Raw genomic sequence first — 12278 nt, 5'->3', positions numbered from 1 at the left:
GCCCCCCCCCTCCCCCCCCCCCGCCACAGGGATGGGTGAGGAAGCGCTGCGGGCCCGCACCTGAGGGGCCGGGGCGGGAAGGAAGGGCGGGAGGCGAGGCGTGGGCGGGTGAGGCAGCCCGGGAGCGGCGGGGCAGGGCAGTCCCGCGGGGAGCTGCGGGCAGGAGGCGGCTGTCAGCCGGCAGAGGGGCGGCCGGGCGCCCTCACAGCAGGTACCGGGTCGGGATGGGGAGGGGGGGCGAGCGGTAAGGGGAGACCCCCAGCCCGCGGGGCTCTCTGAGGAGAAGGGGGCGGGCGGCAGGTGCGGGCCGGGGAGGCCGGGCGAGAGAGACCCCGCGGCGGCCGGCGGGGCACGGAGCCTGGCGGACCGGCCCCGTCCCCCCCGACCCCCTTTGGCTGTCCCCCCTCGGCGGTGCCCCCCGGCTGCCCCCCTGCCCGGCTCCCCGCGGTGGGGTGGCGGTTGGTTGGCTTTGCCCGGCCGCTGGTCGGGTACGGAGAGGTGGTTGCCGCTGAAGCGCCCGCTCGCCGGTCCCGACAGGCTCCGTGTCGCGACAGGGGCCCGCGTGGGTGTAAAGGGGCACAGAACTTGGCCGCTTGGGCCGTGTTGCCAAAGTGACTCTGCCGTAGCTGTCACTGAGGTGAATACAACACGGCTGCCGTGTGTGTTGGTACTTCTTGAAACGTGGTACTTTCGCAGTTTGTGAATTATCATTTTCTCAGCGTGCATATCGGTTTCTCTGTGCGTGGGGCTTTCCCGCTGGGAGTCTTCCCGAGAAACAACAACTGATGACCTTTTTTACTAACCCTGAGATATATTTCACCCGGTGCACGCTGATAGGTATCTTGAGGGCAGGTTTTTATAGTGATGCTTCTTGAAGGATGTCCGCGTGTTGGTCTATGTGGTTTTCTTGCAAGTAGGCTGAAACTTGACAGCTGAATTGAACTTGCAGCATGTTAATTGCAGAAGGCGGCGTTACGGGGCAGTTTGTGTTACAGGCGATGCCGCACACCTGTGGTACCCTGCCACCGTCCTACGGCATCGGGGAGGGGGGCATCTGGGAGTGAAGAGCTGTCAGTGCCTGGGGTTGGTTTGTTTATGGATGCACCGGTGTTAACAGCACGATTCCAGGATTTGGCTCAGGGCTATACTTTTTTTTACGAAGTGACAGACCTTGAGAAATGGAAGCGAGTGGAAAAGTAGTAACTATATTGAACTACTGCAGAATTAGATCTTCATATAAATTTGGTCTGAGATTAAATTGTACTTAAAACAGTCTCGAACTGGTATTGCTATAAGAAAATGACCTTGTAAAATCCAGATATTCTGCGTGAATTAACTTCTAAGCATTATCATGGGCTGTTAAAGCAGCAGGCATGATCATAAGCAGTTTCAAACTGTCCTGTTCAAAAGTGTATTTTGTGATGCATACCATACAGGTGGATTCCTGGGTGGTTCAGATCACTCTGGTTATTAAACAGCAGTCTAAAATAAATACCATCTTAAATTTTAAGCTCTGGAGAATTAACTTTGCTTCGATGGGGAAACGTGCCCAGTGTCTCACATCAGGCATTTCTCTAGATAAAGAATGGAAAGGTCAGTATCGTGGCCGTTCCTACAATGTACACTTGTGCAGGAAGAGAATTAGATCTCAAGGGATGTGCGCTGGGCCACAGCTGTCCAGTGCCTGGGCAACTGAATGATTCTGTGGGCACCTGCTTCTCAGAGCTAGATCCTTGCAGTCCTAACCCTTGGTTTTTGATCCGCGCTGGCTCAGCATTTTCCAGTAATATTTGCTGAATGCATTGAGGTCTGCTGCTCAATGTGCCTTTAGTTTTGACAGTGTTGATTAGTTAGGTGCCCAAGCTGCCCAGGGATCCAGAAGTGAGGTGTTCCTTGAAAAGGTGCTCTTGGACAGCCCTAGCATCTTCAGATTACATACAGATGATCAGGACCGCTTAAAAAACATTATTCTTTCTAGGATTTGTCTAGAGCTCTTACATAAATGTGAAGAGCCAAGTTCTGAATTTGCATCTTTAATTTCCCAGGAGAGTGCTAGAGCCATAAACCTGTGTTGTGTTCTGGGCTGGTGGTCTCTGACTCCTTGCTTATGAAACTTTTTCACCTTGCTTTCAGTAAAAAAATATTCATTAGGTGAGCTGTGATTCTACAATTTAGTGGCCAGGGCGTGAATCCAGGAGGGGGGAAGTTTCTAGTCTTTTTTCCAGCTGTGTGTTAAATATTAAAAATATATTTGCAGCATACATGTGGTTAAGCAATATTGGATTTCAAGAAAAATATATTTATTATTAAAGTGTCTCTTGATTCTTGCAAATGCTTATAAAAATCACACCTACTAAAAACGCTGCACCCAAAGGGGATGTTGGACTTCACAGAAGTCCCATCAATTCCACTGCCGCCGTTCCCGGCACTTAATTTAGGTGATGGATCCCTGGGTGATTAAGTCCTCTTTCTTCTTACGCTGTGGAAAGAGTGAGCGTGGGCAGGATTGTTCCATCAGTCGTGTGTGTGTAGGCTGTTAATCTACAATGCTGGAGAAAAAGCTCAGACTCTGGTCTTTCTTTCTTTGTCCTAATCATTAGGCTTAGTCATTTGACTTGTTTGTTCTGTCACTTGGGTTCCATATCAGCTGATTTGCCTTTCCCTCGGCCGCTGTTCATCGCGCTCGGAGGTGTTGTAGTTTCAGATGGGGGTTACTTGGAATGCACTCCCCAGGGTTGTGGGTTGGCTGTGAAAAGGGCAGTCCTGCTCTGGCCCCCCGTGTTCCCCACGGTGCATTCTGACCCCACCTTCTGCAGTCAGCCCCAGGGGGAGTTTGTTTATTTTGGTGGTTTGATTTTGCATTTAAGCAGTGAGCTGGGCCAGCTCATCCTGCAGCTGCATGTTGACTAGATTTAACAGGAATGGCTGTTGGCAAGGCAAAGCCGAACTGCCCCTCTGGTAGCAGCCAGCCCTTTACACGCCTTGAGGACAGGCGGACACAGCCCCCGAGGACAGGCGGACACAGCCCCCACATCTGGTGGGCAGAGCCAGAGGACGTGCCTAGGAAGGGCAGCCTCCACTAGGAAGCCAGGCTTTGGCCAGCTTAGGCCTACTGTCTTCCTGGGAATCCTGCCCGCTTTAGTTTGTACCAAGAAGCACCCCTTCACTTTGGTGGAAGCATTTCTTGAACGTGTTTCCTTGATTAAAATGCTACTTGCTTCATTTCGTGAATTTTGCATGATGCATATCCTGACCTATTGCTCCCCTCTTCGGGCTCTTGTTTAGTTTTATGAAAGGACAGCTTTGTTTACTCTGAATTGCAATCTCCCAAGATACCTTAAATCTGGTAAATATTCTCTCTCTAATCTAAGTAGGACAACACCCAATGTCCATCAGCAGAGAACCTAAGATCTCCTCTCTTTAAAGTGAAAGGCAAAGCGGGCTTTGACTTCAAGTAAGACAGGCTGAGTTTGAGTTCAGCCGTGTTGTCATTCTGGTTAGTAAAGCTATTCAGGCTCCATCAGAAAGATTGCTTAGGTAGAGAAAAGTCATGTTGATAGCCTTTTGTGGCCAGGACGAATCTTCAGACCTAAACTGAGGAGCCTCATGTGGGCAGAGGTTCAAATCCTGGGTTTGGTTTGAGCTCATCTCTGTTGCATCATATTTCTTACTCACGTTAATACATCAAACTGTGCAGAATTAGCAAGGACACTTCTCTTAAGCTTAGTAGGAGTGTTTGTTTGCCTTTTGCCTGAAGTTTGCGTTAATTTAGTGCCAAAAAAAATCATGTCAGAAATCTGATGCTTATCTTTCCTGTAAATTGTACCCTGGTGATTTCGTTTTAAAGCTTTGTTTTTTAGTGATCTAATAGCCACACTTAAACTGGAAAAAACAGATAATTAGGCCCCAAATGAAGGCCCTTGGCGTTTGAGGGACTCTTGTGGTCATTGCAATGAGCTTTGGGTCTAGCCTGAAGAGCATGTTCTGGAGATGCTGCTTTGGCAATTAAACCAGCTTTGAAGTCCAAAAAAGCAATCTAGGACTATGACCCAGTAGCCTCAAAACCTATTAGGCACTAAAATCAACTTGGCACCAATGCTTTGGAGCCTGGAACCTGGATGTGGACTGCTAGGATGTGCTGCAGCCTGGGCAGGCAGGTGCCTGGCTCCCTGCTCAGCATCCCTGGGGTGGCCCTGTCCACCCTGCTTGTTGACTCTGGGCCAGCGTGTACACCATCAGGTGGTTCACATGGCCAGAAGATGGCCCAAGCCTTGACCAGGGTTTTGCAGGGGCTGGAGGGGGCAGATAAGCGAAGGCTAAGGGCAGGTTCTCTTCACAAAACTCAGGCATCCATTCTGTGTGTGTCTGCATCTTCCGATGAGGACAGCAGCTGCCATGCAGGGAGGAGGGTCCATCAGAATGATGTTTGAAAGCAGCTTGAGCTGGCAGTGCCGCTGTGGTTAGTGGAGAACTGGTGCACAAACAACTTGTGTTTCCTGTTTTGGAGAGATTCATCACACGTTGGTTAGTACTGGTCTTCTAGGTGACAACAAAACATTCTCAAGACCAGTTTCGTTTTGCAGTAGAAGAAAATTCAAAGTCGTTCCAGTTTGGGGTTTTGTTTGGTTGGGTTTTTTTCCAATTTACTTTTGCAAACGGGGATTGTTGGCCTCTAGATTGGAACTCTCTGTCAGTCTCCCATTCTGGTTCTCTGTCTGCTCAGCAGTGACCAGGATAGCTAAAAAGTTTCCTCCATGAAACTTTGATTAAATACAGAACATCTCCCTGAATCATCCTGGCTTTGGTTCAGTTCAGTGGTACGTGTACTTGCAGATCTAGTTTCACCAATATGTGAAATCATAGGTCAAAAATATTTGTGAAGATTGTTGATTTTAACTCAACAGGATAAAAAAACCCCTATACTTTCATGGTGTAGCTGTTGTTCACTTTGTTGTCAAGCAAATTTGTCCTGAGGGGAAGAAGGGAATGGTGCATTCATGCTGCCCATTTCTACTCTCAGGACCTCTGTCTCCTCAGAAGGGAGCGGAGTCCCACCATCATGCCCCTTAGTTGTAGCAGCATTTGGCAGTAATAATTGGGATGCTCCCATAAAATGGAGACAGTTCTGATTTCTGCTGGTTTCTCCCAATGTCTGTGCAAAATTCTTTAAAAATACCTCTTTTATGCCGTGCCTGGTTACCACTCACCTGTCTGGGCTGCTGCCCACTGCTCCAGCCAGTGCAGCTCCTGGAGAGGCACTGCTGGGGCTGTCAAGTGTTTGTGGGTCCCTGGTCTGGGTGGATTTAAAGCAAAAAATAATAAATATTTGTACCTTATGAAGACGAGATCCTCCTGCACTTTTATTTTAAAGTGTCTTTAGGCAGCTGCCTGAGCTCAGCCCGCATGCCCTGCAGAGCCGTACTCCCAGTCTGGTTTGGATTTGAATTAATTAAGATCAGTTCCTGTTCTCGAGTCATTCATTTAATCTGTTTTCATACATGAGATGTACGGCAGTCACCCGTTTCCTTTCGTAATCTCAGCCGTAGTCTTTTAGCCTTCATTTATACAACTTACATATTTTACCTTCCTGTTCTTATCCCAAAGCTGTTGTCCCCAGTTGTCACCACAATGCTGTAACTGGTTATAGAGTGACAGCATGGAGCAGAACTGCTCAACAGGGAATCCTCATCCTTTGGGGACTCCATAGTTTTTTGCTTACATCATGGAACAAGTTAATAATTAAATGTAAAATAACTATTAAATAATTAATGTAAAATAACTAATAAAAAAACTGCTTCATCTGAAACAAAGCAGTAGAGGTGTGTGTGTGCATGTGTATATATATATTTATTTATATATATATATATATATATAAAAAAAGAAATATTACATCTTGATTCTTGTAGGTCAACGGGATTCCCTTAAAATAGTTTTAATGATAATGAAACTGTATTTTTCCATGCAAAACTCTTGGAGTTTTCTTCTTTTTTTCATATAAGCAGGAGGAGCTATTTTTCATTACTTGTCTGGATATTAAATGTGTGTCCATGTGTTTCTGCGTGGCTCTGTGGCCATGGCAGAGGCCGATGAGGCCTGGGTGCCATTCAGTGCTCTCTTTCCGTGTTGCCTTGAGCTGGTTTCCAAGGGCCATCTTTTCAAAGCTAGACATGTTTAACCGTGTTGGGGAACTCCACTGCACAGGCAGATGCTCTTGCCTAAAATACCTTCTTCTTGGCTGTCCTGTTGAAAAATGCATCCAGATGTTTCCAGTTCCCTTTGGTATCAAGGTTGTAGAGGGACGGCTGACGGTTCTATTTTTGTGGCTTCCTGGCATTACTGTAGAAGGAAAAACAGTTGGATTAAAACCTGACACAGAATACATAATGAAAGTCTTGAGTTTTAAGTTAGATTATAAAGTAACCATCGGTGATTGTCATGATTTTTTTCCTAATCTGCTTAGAGCGAAGGACTTATCTTATGTTGAATTCTTTCCATGTCCTCATCAAAAGCCAAGTTCTTTTTACAGATATTTCAGTCTCTTCAGTTTTCTCTTCTGGTGTCCTGACTTCAACTCTTGCTTTGCTGTTTTCCATCTGAGTCCAGAATGATCTGCAGTCCAACATAATGGATTTATTTTTTTGTGTTTACTGCCCCAATACATACCATATTGTACATCCTTGTCCAAGTCAGTGAATTTATCTACAGTTCACAGGAACAGTGTTGTCAGTTCAGTAACTGGATAAATTGGTTACTTGCCTAATGCAGCATTAGGAAGAAACACTTTATCAACTTTTACAGCCCAGAGCATAGGGGATTCAGCATATTAAAATCCCAAGTTTTAAGCTTTATCATGGGATAGATTTATAATGTTCCCTTCTTAATTCAAGTATAAATCTCGCATGAGAAAAATTGGCTCAGATCTATGAAAATTGTTCTTTTGGCCCTTGCAAATGATACTATTAATCTTTTGCATACTGGGGCAGGCTTGGATGAAGTTTGCATTTAAGGGCTGCAGGTGCAAGGCTATAATGCAAAGCCAGAGTGAGGGTGTCCCTGGGGACAGTGTCAGAAGGACGACTTTGGATGGTGTACTCGTGCCAGGGCTTGTTCGCCTTCTCCAAGGGGTGCCTGGAAAGCAGAGGCAGTCGTTCCTCTAGCACAATAGCTCAAGCACACGCACCTGCTCAGCTTTATTTTTCTTCAGGGAAGTAGGCAAGAGCAATTAGTTCTTCTTCGTGACGTACTCTTGGTTTGGTGGTCTGTGCCTGGGCTGTGTGTGCAGATGCACTGAAGGCCATTTGGCCTCCTCCAGTCTGGGGCCCTGGGAAGGAGCAGCTGCTGAGCTGAAGGAGACCACAGCTAGATTGCACAAGTGCTCTTTCTGTAGGGTTCAGCTCAGGGCCTCCACAAAGGGAGACATAGATTAGGTCATCTTTGTCTGGGCAGAGAAGCTGGAGGGAGAAGGGAGCGTTGCAGTGGGACGTGGCATGGTCTCTCACAACTTCATGTGGGAAGATGTGGCTGTTCCAGGCAAAGCTTCTATCCTGGTTCAGTTAGAGCTAGAGCTCCTTGGGAGAAGAACATACAAAGCAGCTTGTAGGATCACAGTGAGCTCTGCTTTTACCACCGTGACAACAGCTCAGCTAAGAACTGACTTAGGAGGTGGTTTTCTTTGCCTCAGGAGAAGGCTGCTAAAGCCAAACGCTATTTTTGTGCAATTGTCACACTCCAACTGACAGCAGGGAAGTATTGAGCACTCCTGCTGATTTCAAAGGTTTTAAACTTTACATGCAACTGTTATCTCTAGGAGAGCACCACAAACAATATTCTACCTGAACACTACAGCAGTCACCAGAGGGGTGTGGAGATGCTCGCTGCAGGCTCCTGTCTCCTCCTCTTCTCCACTTGCTCAGAACGTAGTCAGGAGGATGCAGAGGCAAATAGTGGACCAGTAACAATTTGGGATCTTGATACCATGCTGTGGGTATAAGAGCAATCTTGCCCTTACTAGTATTAATTAATGAAATATATTTTCACCTTGGAGACATTGTTGAGTCTGAGGTGCATAGTTCAGTGGTGGTATCGGCCTGAATAAAACTGGTCGCAGATGCAGGATAATGTTTTGAGAAGAGCTATACAAAACAGACTTGAGTGATGTAAAACCTATAGGTTTAAACTTGTCTATGTGGCCTGTTTTGGTCTATGTAGCTTACTGAAGAGAAACAGAAGGGAAGGTTAGATCCTCATCTTTTGAGATCTGAATGAAGAGATACTACTAATTAGCACTCTTAGTATAGCAACCACATAAAAACTGGGGAAAAAAAAAAACCTGGAAATGGAGTTAAAATATTAACAGTGAAGGTGATTAGCTATCAGAATGTTTTCTGAAATAAAACCCAGTTCTCTTCCTGCTCAAGTTGCTCAGTGTAGTGCAGGAGGAACTGGTTGGAATCCAGTGGTGTCAGTAACTGAGGAGGGTGGGACAAGGGTCTATAATGGGCTTTCTGGTCTTCAACAGGTTCTGCTTTAGCAAACCGCAAGCGAATAAGAGGGGTTTGCAGGGCAGGACTGTGCCAGTTCGGACCACTGGTCCGTTCAGTTCAGTTTCCTATTTCTGGGATCAGCCAGAGGAACCCCTAAAGCTTCCCCCCGTGGGTGGTTGTGCCATCATTGCCCAGCGCAGGAAGGTGCTTCCTGTGCCCAAGCAGTTAGTGGCTGGTTTGCGTCATGGAGTGTGACACTTCCCAGCAACGTCTTACCGTCTATTTCTGTTACCAGATTTAGTTGTGAAACTGCTTAAACACCACCACTAGGGTCTTTGCCCCAGGAAAGCTGTGCATCATAAAAATTCCCCCATCATCTAAACTAGGTTAGTGATGCATAGCTCCTTTTTTTTTTTTTCCTTCAATTTTAAGTAGGTAATTACACTTTTTCTTCATTTATTTGCTGCACTTGGAGAGCTTTGCATCTCTTCATTTTGTTTCTGTCTGTGAGGTGTCTCTTACAAGAATGCCTTTCTGGTTATGTCCTTCAGAAGCCATCTCACAACTTCTTGCTTTCTGTTGTATTATTTCAGCATCTCCTTTGTGATCCCCTGCTGTCAGGGTGAAATCCCTTTCCCTTGCCAGGCACAAAAGAAAGGAGAGCCTCACGTTTTCTTCATTTCCTTGGAAGACAGAAGAACTGGAATAATCTCTGTGTGCAAATTCCCAGAGCTTTCATGCTTTTCCCCGAGTTGCGCTTACAAGCAGGTGAGGGAGGTGTATGTACTCACACACACACAAGTTACTGCAGATATCACTGTTGTGGGGTTCTCCTGAAACGGGCACAGATAGAAGCCTTTTATCATGCCCCTGGTAGGTGCATTAGCAGGACATTTGCTTTTTCCTTTGGGTTTTTTTTTATCTTTCTCCAGACAACCTATCACTGCCTAGGATTGTAATGAATAGGAACAAAATCTTGTATCCTGTCTTTGCACATGCTCTTGAAGTGCCTGTCCCTCTCCTCTGTGGATGGTACAAATCAGACCTGCCTACAATTAAAAAAAAATAGTGTCTTCAGCGAGTGCGTGCCCATGCATGGCACTATGTGTGTAGGTGGGTGCATGTGCTGTCCTTGCTGCCACAGTAGGAAAGCACCTGGAGGCAAATTTTCTCCAAGCCATTTAAGTTGTTTTACTAATGTGGACTGGTTTTGAGATGCAGTGGTCACAAGCCACCCCTCTGCAGGGTGAAGAGCTCTGCTCAGACCCATGCATAGCTCCCAGGTGCTCTCCCAGAGAAACAAAACTATGGAACAGCTGGCCCTGGAAGTTAAAACTTCTACAGCATCTGCACCGTCAAAAGACCCGCAGCAGAAGCAGCTTTCACTGTGCTGTGCTTTTGTTAATCCTCTGGAGACCTCCAGTGATATTGCTGTGCTCTTTGAAGGATTTATATGATGGATTGACTGCATCTCCTGGATCTGAAAGGCAGAAAGGCACAGAGCTATCATAAACGTGGTGTTTGGCTGAGGTGTGAACCAGCGCGCTTGAGCTCACTTACTCCTCAGTGTCGTGGCTCCCCCAGGGCTGCTGGAGCTGTAGACGCTTACGTCATTTGAGAATCTGTCCCAAATGCTTAATAACAACCGATCATCCCTGTTTCCGGATGTTTTCTTTCGCACCTCCTGCTTTGTGAGGACTTACTGCTACTAGAAATTTTGCCGCAATGTGTTTCTGGAATGCGGATCTGAGAATGCGTTTTGTACATTTATGGCTGGCAATAAATTTCATAACATTTGAAACCACTGGTTTAGCCAGCTTTCCCAGTTTGAGATCAGCTATTTCACCTTTGTGTCTACTGTGTAGTTTTAAATGTGTTACCTGATCAACTCCTCTGGAGCAGCTCTGTGACTAAATGTGGAAAAATGCATCAGCAGCCTACAGACCTGTTGCAAAACACATCCTCCCATCATAAGGCCTGACATTTCTTTTCAGACTGTTTCAGCTTTTAATATTTAATATTGCAATCATCCGTTTTCTATCATGTTCTCTTTATTTAATGAGTTGTTGAAAATATTTACTTTCTTCTCCAAACATGTCTGTCTTGTAACCCTTCTGGAGGCATCTGGAACTGAAGTCTTTGATACTCTGTTTATCTGATTTTAGCTCATTCAAAATTTCTATCGGAGAAATCTGGAAATCATTAAGATAATTTATGTTCTCCATCTAAAGCCATTAAAATAGTAATGATTGTAATTCTCTAGGCTCTGTGTATGTGTGTGGTTGGTTTTTAAACTTTGTTGTTTCCAGGATGTTCTAATAACCTTGGCTCTCCTTCTGCCTTGATGTGGAAGGACTATTGCTGCATTACATTTGATTATCTTATTTTGGCTTGATACTGGGAAGACAGAAATGAAAAAGCTTATTGAAATTGGTAGAAAATATCAAGAGAGAGAGAATTTGAGACAGAGTGACAAGACTTGGGTTCAGTTTCCTTTTCTGCTGCAAGTGATTTGATTTCTCTATCTCAGTTTTTTGTCTGAAAATCAGGGATAACTCTCTTTTTCCTCCTGTCCTTTTGAGTGCTCAGTCTAATATCTCCAAAATAGAGGATGTCTTTGATGTATTATCAACAAAAACTGACCCCAGAACTTAGACATAGGGTCAAGGAATCTTAATTTTTTGTTAAGATGAATGGCACTGCTGGGAAGTCAGTACTTCTTTGGAATTTGATGGTGCATCTAACAAATGTCTCTCTGGTTCAGGTTTATTTGGTAAATTTATTCCCAGACAAATGCGTGTTAGTACAACATTTTAACAACTGTTAAATTATATACTGAGGATTTTGGAGTAGCTGACACCAGCAAAATGTTCTGGCATGAGAGAGAATTTTAACCTTTGATAGAAATGTCAGCTTCTGTCAAGATCATGAAATACTTGTTTAATCGTCTACAAGATTTTTGTTCATTTTCAGTTAAAAAAATACACGACAGAACCTGCTAAATTTCTCTGTCCCACATGGTTAAGACAAAACCTTTGCATGCAGTGAAAGTTGTATAACTAACTATAATCAACTTGGAAAATACAGATATGAGAAAATAAATGAACTGGGACCCAAGCCATCTAATTTACTGCCAGAATTGCTCTGAACTAAAACAAAAAAACAAATATACTTATCTCTGTAGCTTAATTAATTAAAACTTTAAAAAGTAACTGAGACCATCTGTATTGTGATTTCATGAACAAAGCAAAGTGCTCTAAGCAGAGGGAGGGAACACTGTATCCAGATGATCTATCTCTCAGCAAATGCTGTCATATTTTTTTTGTAATGTGGCTGGATATAAGTCTAGGAACACAAAGCATAAATTTTGTCACTGAAACCATTATAATTTTAAGCTTAAGAAAAGTGTAAGCAGTGTTCTAGTCTCTTATGACTTTCATTTCAAAATACAGTATTTAAGCTCAAACTGAACTGGAGTCTCTAAGTTATGTGTCTATATACTTTGGCATTGGCTATGATACCACCTTGCCTACAAAACAGCAATCTGTAAATAGCGTACTCTCTTCTGCACAATAGGCAGTGATTAATTGCTTTGTATTTGTCTTCAGATAGGGAAAAAAAATCTATGAATGTTTGCATATTGATAAATGGGGAAAAAAAAGATAATGGCCATAGACTATCATGGGTTACTTGGTCTCACTGTGAAAAGCATGGTCTCTTTTTAATGATAGAAGTACAAAATATGTAGAATTGCATTATTACTGTTGTATTCTCAATACCTGTATGTAGCCCTTT

At 44.6% G+C, this 12278-nt stretch overlaps 1 protein-coding gene across 2 annotated transcripts in view; it reads left to right on the top strand.

Moving 5' to 3' along the window:
* Positions 1 to 130: 130 nt before the first annotated feature.
* The window catches only part of TC2N (tandem C2 domains, nuclear), a 33557-nt gene continuing 21409 nt past the window's right edge, over positions 131 to 12278 (top strand). For both annotated transcript variants that reach the window (XM_014957477.1, XM_014957475.1), the window contains exon 1: positions 131 to 211. The gene's annotated coding sequence lies outside the window, so the exon portion shown is untranslated. The remainder of the gene's footprint in view (positions 212 to 12278) is intronic.

This window comes from Calidris pugnax, unplaced genomic scaffold (assembly GCF_001431845.1).
Source record: "Calidris pugnax isolate Ruff unplaced genomic scaffold, ASM143184v1 scaffold211, whole genome shotgun sequence".
NCBI classification, from domain to species: domain Eukaryota; kingdom Metazoa; phylum Chordata; class Aves; order Charadriiformes; family Scolopacidae; genus Calidris; species Calidris pugnax.
This window is presented reverse-complemented; position numbering and strand designations above follow the sequence as displayed.